This window comes from Aquarana catesbeiana, linkage group LG04, assembly GCF_042186555.1.
Source record: "Aquarana catesbeiana isolate 2022-GZ linkage group LG04, ASM4218655v1, whole genome shotgun sequence".
NCBI classification, from domain to species: Eukaryota; Metazoa; Chordata; class Amphibia; order Anura; family Ranidae; genus Aquarana; species Aquarana catesbeiana.
In genome coordinates this window covers 537,454,182-537,477,241 of record NC_133327.1, presented here as the reverse complement: position 1 = coordinate 537,477,241, position 23,060 = coordinate 537,454,182, and the positions used below count along the sequence as shown (strand labels likewise).

At 42.4% G+C, this 23,060-nt stretch overlaps 1 protein-coding gene and 1 pseudogene across 1 annotated transcript in view; both read left to right on the top strand.

The window, feature by feature from the left end:
- Positions 1 to 23,060, top strand: part of VTA1 (vesicle trafficking 1) — a 362,316-nt gene that overhangs the window by 116,924 nt on the left and 222,332 nt on the right. The gene's annotated exons all lie outside the window — the stretch shown is intronic.
- Positions 15,745 to 15,860, top strand: LOC141141709 (5S ribosomal RNA; annotated as a pseudogene).

Here is a 23,060-nt window from a genome sequence, read left to right as displayed (position 1 = left end):
GCTCAGGTAAGTATGGGGGGTTGCTGATGGGGGCTGCTGCACACTGAAGGTTTTTTATCGTAATGCATAGAATGCATTGAGATAAAATAATTTCTGACTTTAGAACCACTTTAAATGTTGCGCTAAAATATTTTTCTTATTTTTATATTATAGGCTATGTACTTGTTCCACTTTATTAGATTAAGGCTCCATATACACTAGCTTAAAAAAACGCTCCCAGCAGCAGCTTTTGAGCATTTTTTTTTGAGCAAATAGTGTTATCCTGTGTCCATGCACACTATTTTAGTCAAAAAGCATTTTTGAAGCTTCACCAGAACGAGCAGTTACTAACCTCTGTTTTCCAGTGTTTTTTCTCTTAGGGCCTGTTCACACCACATGCAGTCAAGTGCGTTTTTTTTTTCTGCATCAAAAATGCATGGAAAGTAGGTTATATGGTTTTCAATGGCATAGTTCACACCAGTGCTTGCAGTTCCAGTGCGTCCCAGTTCCAGAAAAAAAAGTAGAACATGCTGCATTTTTTCTGCACTGAACTGTACTGGAACGCTGTAAACTGTACTGGAACGATGTAAAACGCATAAAAAACGCACCTAAATGCACCAAAAATGCACTGCAACACACTTGTCCTTATTTAAGGTTAAGAAAAAAGAGGGGGGGAAGCATTGGACTGCATCAAAAACGCACCAAAAACGCATCAAAAACACACTGGAAAGCATCAAAAACGCGCATGCAGAAAAGCACCTGGAACGCATCCGGACTGCGTTTCTATGGTGTGAACTGGCCCTTAGAGAAACTGCAAAAAAAGAAAAGGGGATGAGTCCCATTACAGGGAATGCCAATAAATGCTAACGCTTCTCAAAGCCAGCACAAAAACGCTAATTCTGAGCATTCTTCCTCCAGCGTCTTTCTGCCGTTTTGTTTTTTTTTTTTTTTTTTTTTTTTTTTAGCTTATAGTGTGCATGGGGCCTAAAGTATAACTAAAGGCAGATTTATTTATTCATTTATTTATTTAGTTCTAAATTGAGTGGAGAGGGATTAGAAAACCTGCCAGGCTTTTATTGCTGTCAGTGTCCCCGTTAGGGAGTTCACCCTCCATTTTTGTCCTGCTTACCACTATCATTGAAGGTGAAGGGAAAAGGAAATCCCAAATTTTGGATTGTTCCCAGAGCAGTAAAACCGAGAAAATCTTCCAATGACGACACAGTTCTGGTGACCTGGAGGTCCCCAAGAAATTCTCTTAATTTGCAGAGATTTCCTCTTGCTTCCTGTTTTGGTTATGGGACAGGAAATGAAGTTAAATCTTCCCAATAGGACACAGATGGCAAAATAAAAAAAATCTGGCGGGGGTTAGAACCCTCCCTTACTCTATCCAAAATGGCGAAAAAAAAAGTTTTGCCTATAGTTCTTTAAGAAAACACTTGCTGTGAAAAGTGAAAGTGTAATGCAAAAAGAATCTGCATATTATTCTAGCTTGATAAATTTAGGTTTGTTAATATTTCTTTTAATTAGGATCTATGCCATTTATTGTGTTTCCTTCCCTATGTGCTCCATCAAATTTTAATGAATTGCAATTTACTTCAACTCTTTAATCCCAGTTGGGCTGGGTCCTATCTCTGGCACCACACAGTTTATGTGAAATTATGGATGTTGTTATTCTTTTGTGAGCATTAATGAGGTCAGTGTCCTCTCCAGTGGTGTGGCCTTAAAATGCAGGCCCACCCGCCTAATCCTGGTAAATGATTCAGTGGAGACAGGGTGGATATATGGCCCGTTGATAACAGATTAAAGGAGCCAACTGCTTTGCAAATGATCAGTGAAAGATCCCTGGAAATAAATTGTAATCACTTGTAGGACGTTTAAAGGGTGACTCCTCTACAACATTTTGAATAGAATAATATAAAATAAAAATAATGACCATTTTACTCTGCATTTTAATTGTAGCCAACAACCTCTTTCCGATACAGCATTAATATTTATTTAGTAATACCAGCCATTGGTTTTGTCACAGTGGTTTGATGTTAAAACATAACATTGGTGCCTTAGTGTCATTACAGTGGAACTTCAGACAAACAGCTAAATAGATATAAGAGAGCTGTTTTATCAGCCAAAGCATTTTAATATCTGTCTATCCAGTCCTGGGATTTATACAGCTACTTACACAAAGCAAAGCCAGGTGGATGAACCTTCTTGCAGCTCAGGAATACAAAGTTGCCCTCTCCCAGTCACCAGACTTTCATCGCGACAGTAAAAGAGCAGCAGAAGACTAATGCCCGGTACACACGATCCGACGTTCCGAAAACAAAATCCATCAGATTTTTTCTGACGGATGTTGGCTCAAACTTGTCTTGCATGCACACGGTCACACAAAGTTGACTGGAAATTCCGAACGTCAAGAACGTGGTGACGTACAACACGTATGACGAGCCGAGAAAAGTGAAGTTCAATAGCCAGTGCTGCTCTTCTGCTTGATTCCGAGCATGCGTGGCACTTTGTGTGTCGGAATTGTCCACACACGATCGGAATTTACGCAAACGGATTTTGTTGTCGGAAAACTTTAGAGCCAGCTCTCAAACTTTGTGTGTCGGAAATCCCGATGGAAAAAGTCCGATGGAGCCCACACACGGTCGGAATTTCCGACAACCAGCCCTGATCGCACATTTTCCGTCGGAAAGTCTGATCGTGTGTACAGGGCATTAGGCCTAATGTACATGGGATGCTTAGAACGTTTTTCTTCACAGCTTAAAACCGGCGTTTGAAAACGCCCGTTTAGCCGCGCTTGAATGCTGCGTCTAGCGGCATTTTGCCACGTTTGTGTCTAGGAGCGTTTATTTAAGATAACATCAGTAGACCCTCTGAAAGCACAAAAAACAGTATTTACTGTATTAACTATTTCAGCCATTCTGTGAGACCAGAGTGAGTAGCAGCAGCTGAGAGAGCAATGTACTTGTATATACCTCTCTTAATTTTGGTGCTTTGACTATTGATCCCATAATGAGCATATGTGAGGAAATGCTCCTGACGTTGCTGAGGCTGGAAAACTTAACATGAGGGCAAAATGAAATTTAAAAAGTGGTGTATTGAATTGGATCAAAGGATCATTAGGGGTATATTAAATGGTCTATCAAGCAATGCAAGCAATTACAAGTTTTTAAAATACCTTTTTTAGCGTTTTTTTTATCATTTTTAAATTTTACACATAAGCTAACATTGGATGAGTTCAGTTTGGATGAGTTCGCTGGGAAAAGCGTCCAACTGCCTCTGAACGTCCGTTTACCAGCAGCAGTGTACATGAGGCCTTATGAGGTCATTTTTTTACTGATTCTGCTTTTTCCTACCCACATTTGCATGCAATGCATCTGATTGGCTCCCAGTCCTGCCCAAACTTTTAAGTGCTCAAAAACATATTTAATGATTTGTTGTTGAATACATTTTGATACATTAATGAGAAATGTCTTTCTTTAGAAAAATTGCTAGGAAATGTATTTTTATAGCAGAACAGACTCTGTATGTCTCTTGTGCCGTAAAAGCTTTTTCTTTGTCTGCTAGCATTTTTCTCACACCACACTGCAAGGCAAGGCAGAACACACAACTCATATGCTCTGACATGCAGTTTGATCGTGTCATGATTTGTAAAGAGTTAGAACTGCAGTATACTGGGGTGCCATGAAGCGGCTCTGCAGCTTACACATGTATTTGCAAATGTGTGCAAACTAAACCCCTGTTTTTAACATGACTTGTTAGACGGGTTCAATTTGGTTGTTTGCAGGCTGGTTGGTAAGTTGAGCTGCCGCTTGCATGCTCCTCACATCCCACACATACCACCCCCCCCCCCCCCAATGTATCCAAAGCTGGATATCGCTTGGCCATCTGCGGACTGATTTAGCGGGTGGCACTGGGTAGAGGGAAGGGAGGAGAGTGGACGCATGTCTGCTCTCCTCCTTTTCTAGTTGTTATCCCATGTCACTTCTGGGTCCCCACTGACAGTTTCCTAAGCCATTAAGGCTGGAAAAGAATGTAATGCAGTGCAATGTGCATTGCATCACATTCGGTGGAGCACAGGGGAGACATCCATGGTCTTTTAGGCCCTGTATGTCTCATTAAAGAGAATCTATCACCAAAAGAAATCTTCACATGTGATGAAAAAAAAGTTAGGGAAAGTTACATTTTTTTTAATTGTAAAAAATTAAAGTTACACCCAAGCACATAACCACCCCCAAAATATATTGAGGTCCCCTAACTGCATATATACGCACGTACAAACGTAACCGTGCACGGTGCCTGCACCTGAAAACTTTGTTTGCAGTGCGCGTTACGTATCGCAGCGCGCGCTGGAATGAGAGTAATAATTCTAGCACCAGACCTCCTTCGTAACGCTAAACTGATGACCTTTAGGGGGCTTTTAAAGCGCTGCCTATGGAAAATATATGGGACTGACATGTTTAAGGTTTAACATGTTTGGTATCTATTTACTCCGTGCAACCTCTGCTTTTATATTTTGCCAAAAAATTGGGCAATTTTTTTGTGATCGCTAAAATCAACATTTAATGCGTTTTTTGCGGTAATATTGTATGACTTAAAAAATTGGAACTACCCCTATTTTATTCTCTAGGGTGTCTGTCTTTAAAAAATATATATATCTTTTGGGGGGGGGTTATGTAATTTTCAGGCCTAAAATTATTTTTTAAACATGTAAAAAAAAGGGTTAAAGGATAAAGGATAAGTTCACCTTTGGGAACATGATACATGTTCCAACCCTGAGATTTGTTAGTTAGAAAAAAAAAAAAAACCTGCCTCCTAACTTTTTTATCTGGCTCCTAGAGTTAAAACAAATTTGTTAAGCCCTGGTGTACAGTCATGACATGCCATGGGCATCGTGATAAAGTGGTGGTTTCGAAATAAACCATTTCCCCTGTACTGATTGTTCAAAGAAATGTTTTATCTCTATATAACCGCCCGCGCTTCAAAAATGAATTGAGTGCCTTAACCACAGCTGCTGCTTATAGCGTTTGTTGGTAAAGAAAAGGTTTTACCCAAATTTAGGTCTTTAGGTTAGATTTGACTGAAGTTTTATTATATCTTTATTGTAAGTCAGAGAATATGATCATTTTCCTCAAGCAAATGTTCTGTAATATGTCTGCTAAGTAGTCATCTGCCAGAGCTGTTTGGGAGTGTTTGGTGAAATAGTTACAAAAATTGTTCTCGAAATCCTGTTTTTGAAGAAGTGGGATTTTATTTTTAGATGGAAGGAAAGCCAGCGGATGGTTGTACTTCTTTGGACCACCATTTATATCAAATGTTTTGTCAGAATCGCTGTAGGCAGCTCATGGCTATTTGTTCAACAGGGAGAAAACGGGAGATTGCACATTGTGTTTCTGCATCTTTTATTAAAGCTTTCTGTTTTTTGTCTGTACCCTTTATTTCGAATTGTCAAAGCCTGTGTCATATTCCACTTGAGGGGTTCAAACTGTGTAGTATGCTGAGTGCATGCTGGCCATAATTCTTCTTGCAGCTGCTTGACTTGTAGATCCCCAGCCAGTATTACCTTTGTCACCTCTGTGTATCATTGAAAACATCTGGAACTTGTTAACAGTCTTTTTTAACAGACTATCTTTTATGCTATGGAAATGACATGACACAGCATTTTCCATGTTCTGCTATGTTTTGGAATACCTAGTTTGAAGGGTTATACTTGTAACTATTGACATTTATTTTTTGTTACAATATGACTTATTTTGGGGGGTTTAAAGTATACAATGCCTTGAAAAAGAATTCATACCCCTTGAAATGTTCCACATTTTGTCATGCTATAACCAAAAACGTAAATGTATTTTATTGGGATTTTATGTGATTGACCAACACAAAGTGGCCCATAATTATGAAGTTGAAGTAAAATGATAAATGGTTTTCTAACATTTTTTACAAATAAATATGTGAAAAGTGTGGCGTGCATTTGTATTCAGATCCCTTTACTCTGATACCCCTACATAAAGTCTAGTAGGAACCAATTGCCTTCAGAAGTCACCTAATTAGTAAATGGAGTCCACCTGTGTGTAATTTAATCTTAGTATAAATACAGCTGTTCTGTGAAGCCCTCAGAGGTTTGTTTGAGAACCTTAGTGAATAAACAGCATCATGAAGGCCAAGGAACACACCAAACAGGTCAGTGATAAAGTTGTGGAGAAGTTTAAAGCAGGGTTAGGTTATAAAAAAATCCCAAGCTTTGAACATCTCATGGAGCACTGTTCAATCCATCATCCAAAAATGCAAAGAGTATGACACAACTGCAAACCTACCATGACATGGCCATCCACCTAAATTGACAGGCCAGACAAGGAGAGCATTAATCAGAGAAGCTGCTAAGAGGCCCATGGTAACTCTGGAAGAGCTGCAGAGATCCACAGCTCAGGTGGGAGAATCTGTCCACAGGACAACTATTAGGCGTGCACTCCACAAATCCACCTTTATGGAAGAGTGGCAAGAAGAAAGCCATTGTTCAAAGAAAGCCATAAGAAGTCAGTTTGCAGTTTGCGAGAAGCCATGTGGGGGACCTAGCAAACATGTGGTAGAAGTTGCTCTGGTTCAGATGAGACCAAAATTGAACTTTTTGGCCTAAAAGCAAAACGCTACGTGTGGCGGAAAACTAACACTGCAAATCATCCTGAACACACCTTCCCTATCGTTAAACGTGGTTGTGGCAGCATCATTTTATGGGGATGTTTTTCTTCAGCAGGGACAGGGAAGCTGGTCAGAGTTGATAGGAAGATCGATGGAGCAAAATGCAGGGCAATTTTAGAAGAAAACCTGTTAGAGTCTGCAAAAGATTTGAGACAGGGATGGACCGCGATCATATGCTAAGCAATTAGAGTGTCCGCGGTCTACAAGAAAATGGCCACGATGACACTATATAATGATTGACACCACATCCGTCCAATAGAATTTCCCCTGAGGAAGATATGTCATTTCCCAGTATCGGCATGCGTTGGGGAGGGAACAGGACGGCGTGTGAGATGGCAGGAGCGTTCTCAGCAAGGAAGGATACATGGGCTCAGTGTTTTTATGACTTTTGGCTTTTGTATAAAGTGGTGCACTGCAGCACCCACTAAATGTGAGTACCCTATGAAAGGGGCGTTTGTTACTTTTTTAATAAATAATATATCATTCATAAAATACTTTTCAGGTCCTCGAGAACCCTTTCTAAACCAGTGAATCTAGGGGAAATGGAAAAAATGCCTTATTCTTTGATAGTTGGAATAATAAAAACCTTACAGTGGTGGTAATAATATCACCCTTACAGATAGAGAGTTCATTGGTGTCATTCAGCTGGCTTTGCCAAATGGCGTTGGTCTTGGAACTATTCAGGCGCCATTTAATAGGAGGTCAAACAGCCACAGGTCAGGGAACACCTTAGCAACCTCTGGGGGTACCCTAGTTGAGAGTGGCTGGTCTGTAGTATTCCCCTTCACTGCTCCCCTAGCTGTTACATAAAAGTTTAGTTAGGAAGTTGGGGGAGGGTTGGAGGATCTGTCACAGAGAGTAAATAGACACTTAAGAAGAAAAAGGGCTATGACATGGAAGGAGAGAGAGGGGGGCTGTGCTATGGAATTGGCTCTTCAGAAGTAGTCGCAACACAAGAAAATCAGTATCTTCCAGTTCTATAAGACAATGCAATCAGATCTGTTTACAAATTTCTGCCCATTCATTTTTTTTAAGCTCCCCCTATGGTATTGTGGGGTATGATACAGGATGTATGAAGTGGCAGTATTGACATCTGTTTTAAAACATGGGACTTACCTGGGGAGGATTCCTCTCTGAGTTGTCACAGCGGTCTCCTGTATATGTTTGTTTGATTCTTGGGTCCACCTCGCCGGCGCTCCTGGCTTCTCCCCTCTGTTGAGTACGCTCATAGTAAGCAGCTTGCTGTGGGGGTACCTGTGTATGCTAGCTTCCAAGCCCCACTCTGTGTGTACACTCCATTCTAACTATCTGTGATTGACAGCAACAGGAACCAAGGGCTGCTGTGTCTGAGCCAATGAGGAAGAAGAGAGCGGAGAGAGCTTCTGATTTTGTGCACATCGCTTGATAGAGATCGGGCTCGGGTAAGTATGGGGTGGGGGTTGCACCTCAGCTTTTTTTTTTTACCTCAATGCAGAGAATGCATTAAGGTGAATGAGCCACTTTACATTTGGGGTCCACTGTAGTCCATTATTCAGGTTTAGTATCTTGGGAAAAGACACTTACTGTACTGGTCAACTTTCTAAGGCACATTGCAAGTGACTAGAAAAATTGCTTATGGAAAGGAAAAATGCTGCAAGTAAGCATTTCAAATATTGTATTATTCTACGGTTTTATCTGCAATAAGTTGGTGATGGGGTCTTTTTTAAAACTGTTTAGAATTCCGTGAATACAGAACTGTATCATCAATATGATAGTTTTATTTTTTTTTTACAGATTTAAAAGCTGTACAAATTTTTAATGGGCAAAGCAGATTACATTGTTGTTGGAATGTATAAGGTTTGTTCACGGAAAGACCACTTTAATATGTGAGGTTAAGCTAACATTAAATATACTTTTCTTTAATCGTACTTCACCGGACACAGAGCCATAGTAATTACTATGTGGGTTGGAGGATGCAACATCAAAAAATAAAGGATTACACTTACTACTCCCCCGTGCACGCGACGTACTCAAGACTTGACTATTTTTTTATAGACCATAGGTTTTTAGAGGAGGTCGAAAGTACAAATATTGGTTCTATAACATTCTCGGACCATGCCCCGGTGACATTACGAATAAAACAAAATAATCAAACACCCCCGTTTCATAATTGGAGACTAAATGAAGATCTCCTTCATGATAAGGAAATAGACAAATTAATAAATGAAGAACTGGAATTTTATTTTAGAACCAATTCCTCTGAAGAAATATCGGAAGCAATAATATGGGAGGCCCACAAGGCATATATTAGGGGGATAATAATAAAGGCGGGAGTGGAGAAAGAAAGAAGGCAGAAAAAAGTCCTGAGTACACTCCAGGAAGAAGTGAAAAAACTAGAAAGGCAGCATAAGGAAACGGGGGAAGGAGGGATTTTGGGAAAATTATATGGGGCTAGAGAGGCCTTGAGACAGCAGATAGAGGCAGAAAATCGTAAAAAATACAACTTAGTCAAAAAAGAAAGATATATATCTGGTAATAAACCAGGTCGAGTTCTGGCCAGGGCATTATGTAGAAAGAAAAATAAAAATTACATCGATAAGATAAAGACGAAATCAGGAGAATGTAAATATAAGGATAAGGACATAGCAAAATCCTTCCAGGAGTACTATGGGGAACTCTACTCAATAAATACAAAGGATAACGACAAAGTGAGAGAGCAAAAACGAGAAAAAATAAATAACTACCTAAAAGATACTGGGATGATTAAGATAACAAAAGAGGAGAGTCTCGTGTTAGATGTCCCCATTACAGAGGCTGAGGTAAGGAAAGCTATCAAGGAGATCCAGACAGGAAAGAGCCCGGGTCCAGATGGACTGACGGTATTATATTATAAGAAATATCAAGAGCGGTTAGTACCAAAATTATGTACCTATATGAATGAGATAGGAGAGAGAGGGGAAATGAGTAGAGACGCATTGGCAGCCACTATAGCGATCATTCACAAGGAGGGAAAGGACAACACACTATGCTCTAGTTTTAGGCCTATTTCCCTATTAAACAACGACACAAAAATCTTTGCAAAAGTTATTGCGGGTAGAGTAAAGCAAACGATTAAAAACATCATCCACCCGGATCAAGTGGGGTTCATACCAGGTAGGCAAGGAAGGGACAACAGTATTAAAACGCTACTGATAACTCAGGAAATTAAAAAGAGTGGAGTCCCAGGACTACTGCTATCAATAGATGCTGAAAAAGCATTTGATAGAGTGGACTGGGACTTCATGATAGAAACACTCAAACAAGTGGGCTATGGGGAGAAGATCTGCAGTTGGATAAGGGCGCTCTATACAAAACCATCAGCGAGAGTAAAAATAAACGGGATCTTGTCCGAGCCTTTTAGCATGTATAACGGAACAAGACAGGGGTGTCCAATCTCTCCAATGCTCTTCCTGATAGTATTGGAACCCCTTCTTATCAGGATAAGACAGAATCCTGACATTGGCGGAGTTAGTATAGGGGGAATTGAGTATAAGCTCGCTGCTTTTGCGGACGATATTCTCCTATATATAACAAATCCAAGAATTTCTCTCCCGAATGTCTTAGCTACATTAGAAGAGTACGGGAAATTGTCTAATTTTAAAGTAAACACCACCAAGTCAGAAGTACTAGACATCAACCCAAACAAGACAAGAGACTTCGCTTACCAAAAACATTTTCCTTTTAGGTGGGAGAAGGAAGCCCTAAATTATCTAGGAATTAAAATTACAGCATCAGTAGAAGAACTATACCAGGCCAATTTCATCCCGCTCTTAAACAAGGTTAAAGTAGAACTAAAGAGGTTACAGCAGGGGCAACTGTCGTGGTCGGGTAGAATTAGTATACTTAAAATGGTTTTATTACCAAAAATTACATACAAATTGCAAATGCTCCCAGTCGCTCTTCCGCCTGGCTATCTTAAAAGGCTGCATTCAATGATATTAAAATTTATATGGAAAGGGAAAACCCCACGGATAAAATATGATCAATTAATAAACACTAAAAACAAAGGGGGGTGGGGAGCACCTGATATCAGTAAATACTATGAAGCCATTGCACTGGGGAGGGTAATAGATTGGTTTAAAAACAAAGGTAAACAATGGGTAGAAATTGAAAATAATATTAGTAAGTTAAAACTTCACAAAATAATATGGTGCTCACCAAAATTAAGAAAACAAGACACAAAAATGCACGAAATCACTAGTCATGCACTTGGAGTATGGGATCGGGTTCATAAAAGGGAACACTGGGAATACAATTCACCGCTAATGTCATTGAAGGAAGTAGAATATTTTCCTCCGGGGAAGGAAGAGTGGTTCGGGAAATGGCTCCTAGACGAGAATTTGCAATTAAAGGATGTAACAGATCGGGGGAAAATATGTTCAATCCAGGAGCTTAAGAAAAGAGGAGATAAGATGAATATTAATCCATGGCGTTACGCTCAGTTAAAACACTTCGTAGTATCTTTGCCGCAACCTATTAGAACAATGAATAACCTACTCCCATTAGAAAAAATATGTATAGAACTAGACGAAAAAAGTGGTTTTTCTAGAATATATAAAATATTGGTCGAGCTGAAGAGGGTAGATACCTTGTCTTTTATAAGTAAATGGGAGAAGGAGTTAGGTTTAACATTTGCAGAGACAGAAGTTGAACTGATATTAAAGCGTCTTTTGACCACGTCAGTTAAGTACAAACTGCTAGAGTTAAACTACAAGTGTTTAACAAGAATGTACATGACCCCGGATAAGATGCATAAAATCGATAAAGACAAATCTCGGCTTTGTTGGAGGGGATGTGGTGAAATTGCGACGATGGCCCATGTGTGGTGGTCGTGTCCTGAGATAGGGGTCTTCTGGGATGAGATCAGAAAATATATTAAAGAGATTACAAAATATGATGTGCCAAGGCATCCCAGGGCTCTTCTGTTCCACCTGAGTGAGATGCCCACTAAGGCCTACCTCAGAACACTCCTTCCCCACTTTATCGATGCAGCTAAAAGCCTAATCCCCAAAAACTGGAATAGAAAAGAAAGGCCAACCATGAGGGAATGGATCAATAAAATAAATGAGATACAGGACTTGGAATATCTAAGGTTCAGTGAAGGGATGAAAATGGAGGCATTTAGGACTAAGTGGGGAGAATGGGAGAGATATAAAAAATCTATAAAAGCAGCTGAGATATGGTTATCTTGAATGGCTAAGGGAAGGGGTAAAAAAAAAATAAAAAAAAAAATTAAAAAAAGAGAAAGAAAAAGGAAAAAAGAAAGAAACAGGAGATGTGAGGGAGTATGGTCTCGGGAGGGGGGGGTAGGGGGGGTGGTGGTGGAGGGTAGGTAGTAAGGAATTAATGGTCTATGTTGGAAATAATGGGGGGGGTGTAATTCTCGAATATTTGTGTTAAGAAATCTCCTAATTAATGTAATAGATTAAAGCCATAATGATGTGACGGAAAAAAAGGGAGGTATTTTTCTTGAACCTCAACTTGAAAAAAAAGCAACTCCCATGGCTTATCCTTTCGCTGATGTGGCAAAAAAAGAAAAAAAAAAAAAGTAATTACTATGTGGGTTATAGTCCACAGTGCTGGACACTGGCACACCCTAAACAGAAAGTTGCCTCCCTATATAACCCCTCCCATATCGGGAGCATCTCAGTTTTTTCGCCAGTGTCTAAGGTGTTGGTCACGAGTGAAGATGTGCTGTGCTGAGCTCCACTGGAGCAATCCTTGCTGGGGCTCGCTATGCAGCCGGATCCATTTAAAGTGTCTTTTAGGCCAAATTGAATGGTACCCGGGCCTCGTTTACAAGCAAAGAAACAAGGTCTTTGCTTGTAAACGCTTCTCTTTTTAGAGAGTGGGATCCAGTACTTTTGGTATTAAGGCCATAAAGTTTTACTGGCGGGGTGCTATTGCAGGTCCAGGATTGTGGGTTCCCCAAGGGTCTCCGGTTCCTGAAGGTTTGTTAATGGAACCCACCGTGAAGGGTGAAGATTGGGTCTGTTGGTTTTACCACAGAAAACCCTGCGGTGGGAAAGGTAAGTGGAGTTTTCTAAGAAATTTTTAAATTTTCTTATGAAATATCTCCTTTGAAGTAAATGTTGTCATGCCTAAGTGTCACCACTGGGGGCTGTATGGAGCATGTACTTTCTCATGCTTTGCTCAGAGATCACGCTGTGTCACAGAAGCAGCAGACTTTTTTCCTCCGACTAGCAGGCAGACCTCCGGTAAGTTTGGGGGTTTTGCTTCCTTCACACACCCCCACCTGGGCTGAACTCTTCCCCTCTTGATGAGGCTCAGTATAAGGGAGAACTGAAAACGCTTGGCAATGTTGCTTTCCTTCACGGGCCCCAACTCGGCGGCGGATTCCAGGCCTCCTCCACGCCATCCCTCCCTCACTCACAAGCCAATCCCGTCGGATTGGAGGCCTGTGCTTGCGCTACAAAAAAATTTTTTGAAAATGAAAGGAGGGGGGCGCGATTTGGGGGCGGGGCTTAGCGCAGCATTGGCGTCCTCCAACGCGGGAGTTTGTTTAGTTGGCGTCCTCCAATGCAGGAGTGTGTTTTAAAAAAAAAAAAAAACTCCATTTGTGCTGGCTGCAAAATTGTCAGAGAGACATAAGAGCAAAAAGGAGCATGAAAGAGGTTTTGTGACACAGGCATTTCCTATTTAACACATTTACTATTTGCATCAGGCTGGGCATTAATAGCAGTGGCAGTGGCTGGACTATTCCTCAAGCAGTGGAATGCGATTTCTTCTGGTAGTCTGGTGCTTTGTACATCGGGCTAAGGTCAGAAAGTGGGGTTTGAAACACCACCAAAAAAGAGCTAAAAGGGTCTCCCCCAAGCTCTAGAAAGCCTACTCATTTCTACAAATGGCATCCCTCCCCTAAGAGAGGGTGGCTGGTCAGTGGTCAGAGTGAGCATCGGGGCCATTAAATGTTTGCAACTGTTTTCAACACTGCAGCCCCTGTTTATTTTACTAAAAAGATCTTTTTTCCTCAGCCATGATAGCTTTTTAAAAAAAAAAGTTTAGTGACTTTAATCGCATCCCAGTATGGGTCAAAATGCGACAAGTTCTCTTCCATTGCCCAGGACCCTCAAACTTAGGAACTAGGGGCGGGAGAAGACTAATTCCCTCAGGGGACCGTGGTTAGGCTGATGAATCCTCTTCTGAGGTGTCAAAAGCAGGAGAATCAGCTTTTTCATTGTTAAGATTGATGGTGCAATTTCTTTCTGAATGGTCCGCTCCACATTTATGTACCCTCAACTGAGTGTTTGGGTTCCCTAAAGCTGTGCATGCCTTTTTCTGTCCATTCATTGTTGGAAAAGCTTTTTTGTATCTGAGAGGATCACCCAGATAAGCATTATTTTCCCTCCTGAAAATTTTCACACTTTATCCTATGGTGGAGGAAATTCACTGAGTAGGGTATACCAGCAATTAATGCTGTTATATCCTGTGTGAATAAGAGTTTGACTTGTCCGGCAGACAATGTTCAAATGCTTAGGGATCCAACGGATAAAAAGTTGGAATTCCTATTAAAAAAAAAACAAAACAAAACAAAAAAAACCCCACTTTTTTCTCTGGCAGATTGAGTGTCTCAGCCTGCGCTGACAGTAATTGCTTAATTGTTGAGAGACCAGTTTAAACAGGTGTTCAAGGTTATCCTGCTCAGCAGGCCCAGGATCTGGCAGCTTTATGTTTGCAATAGCTGCTTTGAGAGATTGTATGCTTCAGGCTTTGCGCCCTTCGCTAAGCACCATGCAGAAGCTCCTGGCTAGTCTGCCTTTTGCGGTGAAACAGCTATTTGGGGATGTTTTGGATAATACATCCAAAGAAATTCTATTGGAAAAAGTACCCCTTTTGCCATTTAAGAAAAGGAGTAAATGTATTTTCGTTTTTAAAGTTCCTTCTGTGCCAGGGGCATCAGCCTCCAGGCAGTCACGACGGCTTCCGCCGTCAGGTTCAAAAGGTAATCCTCAGGGTTAACCACAGGGACAAAAGAGGTCTTGGGGGAGGAAACCTGCAAGATACTGAAGCCTCCTTATGAGGAGGTGTCCCTGCTGGCTCAATAGGGAGAATTCTTCTGCAGTTCTCAAGGATCTGGCAGGAAGAGTGTCAAGATGAATGGGGGACTTCCTCAATAGCTCCAAGGTACAAACTGAAGTTCAAAGAGTTCCCGTCTCCTCGTTTTCTCAGATCAAATGTTCCTAAGGATCCAGAGAAAAAGAAGTCTTTCTCTCAAGCATTGGACCATCTTTTGGCAAAAAATGATCATGGTGGCCCCCATGTAAGAGCAGAGGTTGGGGTTTGGTTACATCCAAATGTACATTCTGGATCTCAAAAATCTAAATTCAATTCCTAAATATAACCACTCTTTTTTTTTTTTTTTTTTTTGCATGGATTCAATCCAATCAGTTATCTCCATCCTACAAGGAGGAGAGCTTCGGCGTGAATCGACGTCAAAGATGCATACCTCCATATGCCTATTTCCTCGCTCACTAGTAATAGCTACTTTTCAAGGTGGAAAATCTTCATTTTCAGTGTGTAGCTCTGCTTTCCGGTCTAGCTACTGCACCTTAAGTGTTTACAAAGTTTACAAAGGTTCTGGCCCCTCTTCTAGCCAGATTAAGGGTCCAAGGTATAAGGATAATGGTTTACCTGGACGATCTATTCTTGATAGTCCAGTCGGTAGCCCACTTAGACCAAAGTATTGTCACCACGTTCAACTACCTGGAATATCTAGGTCGGTTTCTCAGCCTAGGATAAATCTTCTTTAAAACCATGAAAAGGGCTAAGATACTTGGGTCTGATCATAGGTACACCCAGAAAAGGGTATTCTTGCCCCAGGCAAATATCAGCGCCATAAAGAAACTGATTTAGGTGGTCGAAGCAAGATGAATTCTTCTATTCGACTTTGCATGAGGTTGTTGGGAAAGATGGTGGCTTCATTTGAGGCTGTTCCTTATGCTCGTTTTCATTCGAGACTGCTGCAAAACATTATCCTATCAGTTTGGGAAAAAAGGGTTCAAGCTCTAGATTCCCAATGTGTCTGACTCCAAAGCCTACAGCCACATCACCCTGAAAGCGCCCGATCTCGTCTGATCTTGGAGGCTAAGCAGGGTTGGGCCTGATTAGCACCCGGATGGACCACCTGCAAATACCAGGTACTGTAGGCTGGGTACGTCGGAGCCTCAGTTTATGGTTAATATCCAAAAATCTAGTAAGGGGAAAATTCTTCCTTCAGTTACCACGGAAGTTGCCCAGATCAGAAATGACCTTGCCCATTATCATTCTAGTAATTCAGGCAGAGCACTTGGTTCTGAGGGCCTGAACGTTCATTTTACGGTATTGTCCTGCCAGGATTCAATCCGACTATGCCACAGCAATGGCCTATATTAATCACCAAGGGGGCACAAGAAGTTGTGCGGCCCAGAGAAAGGTGGATTATATCCTATCTTGGGCAGAAAACAATGTCCTTTGCCTATCCGCGGTCTGCATTCTAGGAATAGAAATTTGGCAAGCGGACTACTTGAGTCGGCAGCAGTTGTTCCCGAGAAAATGGTTCCTTCACCCCGATATCTTCTGGTCAATATGTAAAAGATGGGGGATCCTAGACATAGATCTGTTTTTGTCCAGGTTCAAAAAAGAAATCGACAACTTTGTGTCAAAAACAAAGGATCCGCCAGCATGCGGAACAGATGCCTTGCTATTTCCGTGGAATCGGTTCTCACTGATTTATGCATTCCCTCCTATTCTGCCTACGTCCGCGACTTCTTCGCAGGATCAACCCAGAAGGGAAGTTGGTGATTCTTGTGGCCTCCCGCGGGGCCCAGGAAATCTTAGTATGCAGGGATCGTAAAGATGACAGTAGGGGAATCCAAAGACCCTACCGCCACGGCCAGACCTCCTTTCGCAAGGTCCGGTATTCCATCCTACTTTACAAATGCTAAATTTAACGGTTTGGCTATTGAGACCCACACTCTGAAGAAATGTGGGTTGTCAGGTTCAGTGGTTTCTATCTTGATTAATGCAACGGAGCCGGCCTCCATATTTATATATTATGTAGTCTGCGAAGCATATGTCTCCTGGTGTAAAACCAGGGATTGCATCCCAGGAAAGAGGTCAAAGGTAGAATCCTTGACTTTCTGCAGATGGGGTAAGAAATAAAGCTGGCCTTGAGTGCTTTCTAAGGACAGGTCTCGGCCTTATCCGTATTATTTCAACGACCACTTGCTTCGCGTTCTCTGGTTCGTAACCTTATTCAGGGGGTAACACGGCTTAATTCCCGGTTAGGTCACCCCTGAACCCTTGGGACTTGTATTTAGTTTTTTTGCGGCTTTACAAAACAGCCTTTTACTTTATCGTACATCATGGGACACAGGGCCTAAGTAATTACATAATGGGTTATGGGCCACCTTCAGGTGTTGACACTGGTATACCCAATCAAGGAAGTTCACTCCCTATATAACCCCTCCTCCTTCCAGGAGCACATCAGTTTTTTTGCCAGTGTCTAAGGTGTTGGTCAGGAATGTAGAGTAGCTCCAGGAGGGATCCATGCTGGATTTAAAAAACCTCCACAACCGGATCCATCCACGCCACTGAGGCCACAGGATGGAACCTCGGGCCTTGCATAGAAGAATGAGGTTTTGCCTGTAACGCTTCTCTTGGAGGGCTGGATCCTAGGAACCAGGACTCTTTTTGGTCTTGCTACATTACCTAAAGTTGCTCCTGAGGAGTGCTATACAGGTCCAAAGGAGTGGAACCCCTATTAAAAGGGACCCGGTCCTTGAGGGTTTACTAATGCAGCCTGCCGTGATGGGTGAAGTTTGAATCTGTCTGTTTGAACAGTATCCTGCAGTGAGGATAAGGTAAGGGAAGAAGCTTAGGAACTGTAAAAAGTCCACCTATGCTTTTCTTCCATATATTAAACATTGTAATGCCTTAAAATCCCCTCTAGAGGGAGTAAAGATACACATACCTTATTAGGTTGTTTCTCAGCAGCTCTTTCAAACTACGACAGCTTGTGTGGTCCCAGTTGCACAAGGGGGTATGAATTGAACAAAATGCCCCCCCCCAATTGGGGAATCTAAGGGGCTGGGGATACAGCAATGTAAAAGCTGCACTACATCATTTGGGTAGTATTGAATATTTGGCAATGTGTCAGCGCTAAACTGATTTACACTTAATGAGAATATAAGTTTCAACTGCTAAATATATATATATATCTCCTCCCTTAGGCCCCTTTCACACTGGGGCGGTAGGGGGGCGTCGGCGGTAAAACAGCGCTATATTTAGCGCTGTTTTACCGCGGTATTCGGCCGCTAGCGGTTCGGTTTTAACCCCCCGCTGGCGGCCGAAAAAGGGTTAAAACCCCTCGTATAGCGTGGCTATAGCCGCGGTATTACCGCGGTATAGCCGTGCTGTCCCATTGATTTCAATGGGCAGGAGCGGTTTAGGAGCGGTGAATACACCGCTCCTTCACTGCTCCAAAGAAGCGGCTGACAGGAGATTTTTTTCTTCTCCTGCCAGCGCACCGCTTCAGTGTGAAAGCCCTCGGGCTCTCACACTGAACAAACAGCGGAGGCTGTTTAGGGGCGGTTTGCAGGCGCTATTTTTAGCGCAATAACGCCTGCAAACCGCCCCAGTGTTAAAGGGGTCTTAAGGTGTGCGGGGCGGTGTGGCTTTTTTTATACATCGAGCAGAGCTTTGTTCTGGTTTGGGAGGTTTAGCAGCAGTTTAATATTTTATTATGTTTTACTTACCTGTTCAAAGCTTGCTGCGCTTGTTGCATTACAGTCCCAAATGCGTGACGCGCACACTCTAAATTTAATTTGAAAGAAGGAGGGTAGGTTACTGAAAGGGGCGTGGTCAAAGACAGGCGGCGCCATGTGCAGGACTCATCGCCCACGTGGAGCACACGGCGCACATACTGGGAAGTAATCAGGCTCACCCCTGAAGTCTCTCATATAAAGCTGATGCTGTTATGACAGAAAGTCTCTATTAAGAGCAGCTGAAGTGAAGAGGCTATCACACAGGACACAGGAGAGCTGGGTCACGTAAACGGTGTTTACAGGCATTTCCAGTACAGGAAATAAAATTGTTATTCAGCATCAGAAATTGATCTGTATGGTAACATTATTGCTAGACTATTGCTCAGCAAATAGTATATTTGTCTTAAAGTGCCTTTGCTTTTGTGCTTAGCATTGTGACTTCCAGAGCTACCACAAGGGTGCCAAAAATGCCACCCCCAGGCGCTGGGGACTCTAGTCATGCCTCCACACTGTTATCCTCTTCGGAGATACCAGATATGGCAAGCCAGGGTAAGTCATTAGAACCTATTGGTGGTGCAACTGCTTCTCACACTTCAGCCCCTGTATACATGAAGATGCATTTTCCTCTGCCCTGCAGGGCTTAGAAGGAAGATTAGCAGCTTTAATCGCATCCTTCATCCAAGGGAATAGGAAGCGTGCTAGATCCCCCTTCTCCACCTCAAACCTTTTACCAAGCGAACAGTGGGCACAGGATGAGGTATTACCCTCAGGCGATCATGTAGAAAAACAAGCCGATTTTTCCTCTGCGAAGGAAACAACAGTTGATGAACCTTATGCAACCTCACAATCTGAGAGATTGATAGTACACACTCTTACGGAGATGGTTTGTTCCACTTTTATGCTACCCCTAACAGAGTCAACTGAAAGTTCTGTCCCTTCTTTGGGTTCTTTAACCACTTGCCTACCAGGCACTAACACCCCCTTCCTGCTCAAGCCATTTTTCAGCTTTCAGCGCTGTCACACCTTGAATGACAATTGCGCGGTAATGCTACACTGTACCCAAAAAAATTTTTTATCATTTTCTTCAAACAAATAGAGCTTTCTTTTGGTGGTATTTAATCACTGCTGGGTTTTTTATTTTTTACAAAAAAAAAAAAAAAGACAAAAAATTAAAAAATGTTTTTCACTTTTTTTCTGTCAGTAAATTTTGTAACTAAGTAATTTTTCGCCTTCACTGATGTGCGCTGATGTGCACTGATAGGCTGAACTGGTGGGCACTGATGAGGCGGCACTTATGGGCACTGATGAGGTGGCACTAATATGCCACACTTATGGGCACTGATAGGCGGATAGGCGCTACTGATGGGCATTTATGGGTGGCACTGATGGGCGACACTGATGGGCATTGATTGACAGCAGTGATCGGCACTAATAGGCGGCACTGATTACTGGGAAAAAAATGCAGCGCTAAGAAGTATTAGGAATTTAAGGTGTAGTGAAACAATTAAGTAAGAGATGCTGTACTGAACAGTAAAGCATATGTGCAAAAACCATAAGTGAAATGAAATGAACAAACACAGTATAAAGTGTCCACATATGGTAAATGGATGATTCCAAACTCAAATTAATAAGAGGAACTGGTATGGACCAAAAAATGATGTGAAACTAGAAAATAAAGTCAATGGTGCACGGTGTGGATCTGTGACTGTGAGTCAACAACGGGGTACAGAACTTCCGTAGCTGTAAACCAACATCTCGATATGGGGCATCAGAATGAAAACATCAGGAAGTAAGATAAGATGGGTACTCTTACCAGATGACGTGGACTCCACTGTCATATGACATGGAGTCAATGATGCATGGAGCCAAACCTAGGCTGGAAAACGATATCCGGACATCAGGAAGGGCCGCCAACTGGATATCAGCCAATAGACCTCAAGGATGTGTTCCAAGGAGAAGCCAGGGACAGATTTGATCTGTCCAGTAGCCCTACTTCCATCACGGGGTCTGGATCAAATCTGTCCCTGGCTTCTCCTTGGAACACATCCTTGAGGTCTATTGGCTGATATCCAGTTGGCGGCCCTTCCTGATTTTTCTTCACCCCACCAGAGAAGTCGAGAAGTGAGACAGAGGTTCCACCATTCCGGATATCGTTTTCCAGCCTAGGTTTGGCTCCATGCACCATTGACTCCATGTCATATGACAGTGGAGTCCACGTAATCTGGTAAGAGTACCCATCTTATCTTACTTCCTGATGTTTTCATTCTGATGCCCCATATCAAGATGTTGGTTTACAGCTACGGAAGTTCTGTACCCCGTTGTTGAGTCACAGATCCACACAGTGCACCATTGACTTTATTTTCTAGTTTCACATCATTTTTTGGTCCATATCAGTTCCTCTTATTAATTTGAGTTTGGAATCCTCCATTTACCATATGTGGATACTTTATACTGTGTTTGTTCATTTCATTTCACTTATGGTTTTTGCACATATGCTTTACTGTTCAGTACAGCATCTCTTACTTAATTGTTTCACTACACCTTAACTTCCTAATACTTCTTAGCCCTGCATTTTTTTCCCAGTTACCAGTTATTGTTTGTCACAATGTATGCAGCTGCTGGCTCACATATATTTTATTTTTGCTATTAGAGCGCAGTGTTTTCATATTCTCAGGCAGCACTGATTGCCAGCACTGACTGGCATCGCTAATGGGCACTGGTGGCACTTGTGGGCAGTGGTGTGGGCACTGATTACTGCCAGTGATGGGCACTGTATGGTGACACTATTTTTTACTATTGTAATCAGGGCACTGATGATCAGTGCCCTGATTACATTCCTAAATGTCCCCCTGCGTGGAGGAGCCGCTGATCGGCTCTTTTCACCACGCACTCTGTCAGTGTGAGGCGAGTAGCGCCGATTACCGGCTCTTCCTTGTTTACATGTGACCGGTTATGATTGGACACAGCCGATCACATGTTTAAAGAGCCATGGCTCTTTCCACAGATCGGGGTCGTGGCGTGTCCTAGCAAAATGGCTCGGCCGCGATCGCCGTGCTGAGCGCCTGTTCTGGGACGCCGTCATATGAGGGCATCCCAGAACAAGAGCCGCACCGCCCCGCCGTCATTTGACAGTAGGCGGGTGGAAACCAGTTAAAACCTTTACAGCCTTTTCATGCGTTTCCGGTCCATGCATAACTAGAAAAGCTTATTTATGCTGAATGGGATCATCCGGATAAACATTTTTCTCCCTCCAAAGAGTTTCTCAGTTCTCTATCCCATGGAGGAGAAATTCACAAAAGATGGAAAGTACCAGCAGTAGACACTGTTATTTTCAGCATCAATAAAAATTTAACTTGTCCAGTAGACAATGCACAAATGCTTATAGATCCAACAGATAAGAAGTTGGAATTTTTGTTAAAATCCTCTTTTTCCTGGCAGGTGCTGTTTCTCAGCCTGCAGTCGCTGCAATAGGCATCTGTCAGTCCCTAAAGGACCAGTTCAAAGAGGCCCTTAGGGAAGTCCCTGCACAACAGGCCCATGAGTTAGCCGAACTACCAAAGGCTCTATGTTTTGCCATAGATGCCATGAAAGACTCTATTCACCAAGCGGCCTGCCTTGCGCTTGCGCTAAAACACATGCGTAGGACCCCCTTATCAAGGGAACAGTGGGTAGAGGATGAGGGGTTACCCTCAGGTGATCAGGAAGAAAGGCAAACCGATTACTCTTCTGCGGAGGAGACAACTGGAGTTGAACCTTTTTTCAGCCTCGCAATCTGAGAGATTGCTGGTACAAATCTCTTACAGAGATGGTTCGTGCCTCTTTCAAGCTACCTCTAGTAGAGTCAGCTGATAGTTCTGTTTCTTCTTAGGTTCCTTAAAACCTTCACTGCCTTTTTTCATGGGTTTTCTGTATGTGTACAGATCCACACAGAAATTCAACAGATCCATTCTAGATCTAAAAGGATTTAAATTGGTTCCGCTCCTTTCTATGGAGTTGATCAGGTCAGTAGTTTCTATCCTACAAAGAGGAAAACTTCTGGTGTCTGTCGGCATCAGGGATGCATATCTGCATGTCCATATATTTCCCGCTCACCAATGGTTTCTGCGGTTCGAAGTAGAACAACAGCATTTCAGTTTGTAGCCTTGCCCTTCGGGCCAGCTACAGCACCCCGAGTGTTCACAAAAGTGCTAGCCCCACCTCTAACCAGGTTAAGGACACAGGGCATAAACAGTCTTGGCATGCCTAGACAATCTATTGCTAATAGACCAATCGGTGTTCGGAGTAAAGTGGACACATTACAACCAGTTACCTGGAAAAGTCTGGGTTGCGTTCTCAACCTAGAGAAGTTTCCCTTAAAACCGCTAAAAAAGCTGGAGTATTTGGATCATAGATACAGCCCAGAAAAAGGTGTTCTTGCCCAAGCAAAAAAAAAACACAACTCCATAAGAGAGTTGGTGCGGAGGGTCTGGTCAAAAGGAGATCCCTCCATTCGCCTTTGCATGAGGTTGTTAGGAAAGATGGTGGCTTCATTTGAAGCAGTTCCCTATGCCCAGTTCCATTCGAGACTGTTGCAAAACAGTATTCTATCTGCTTGGAACAAAACGA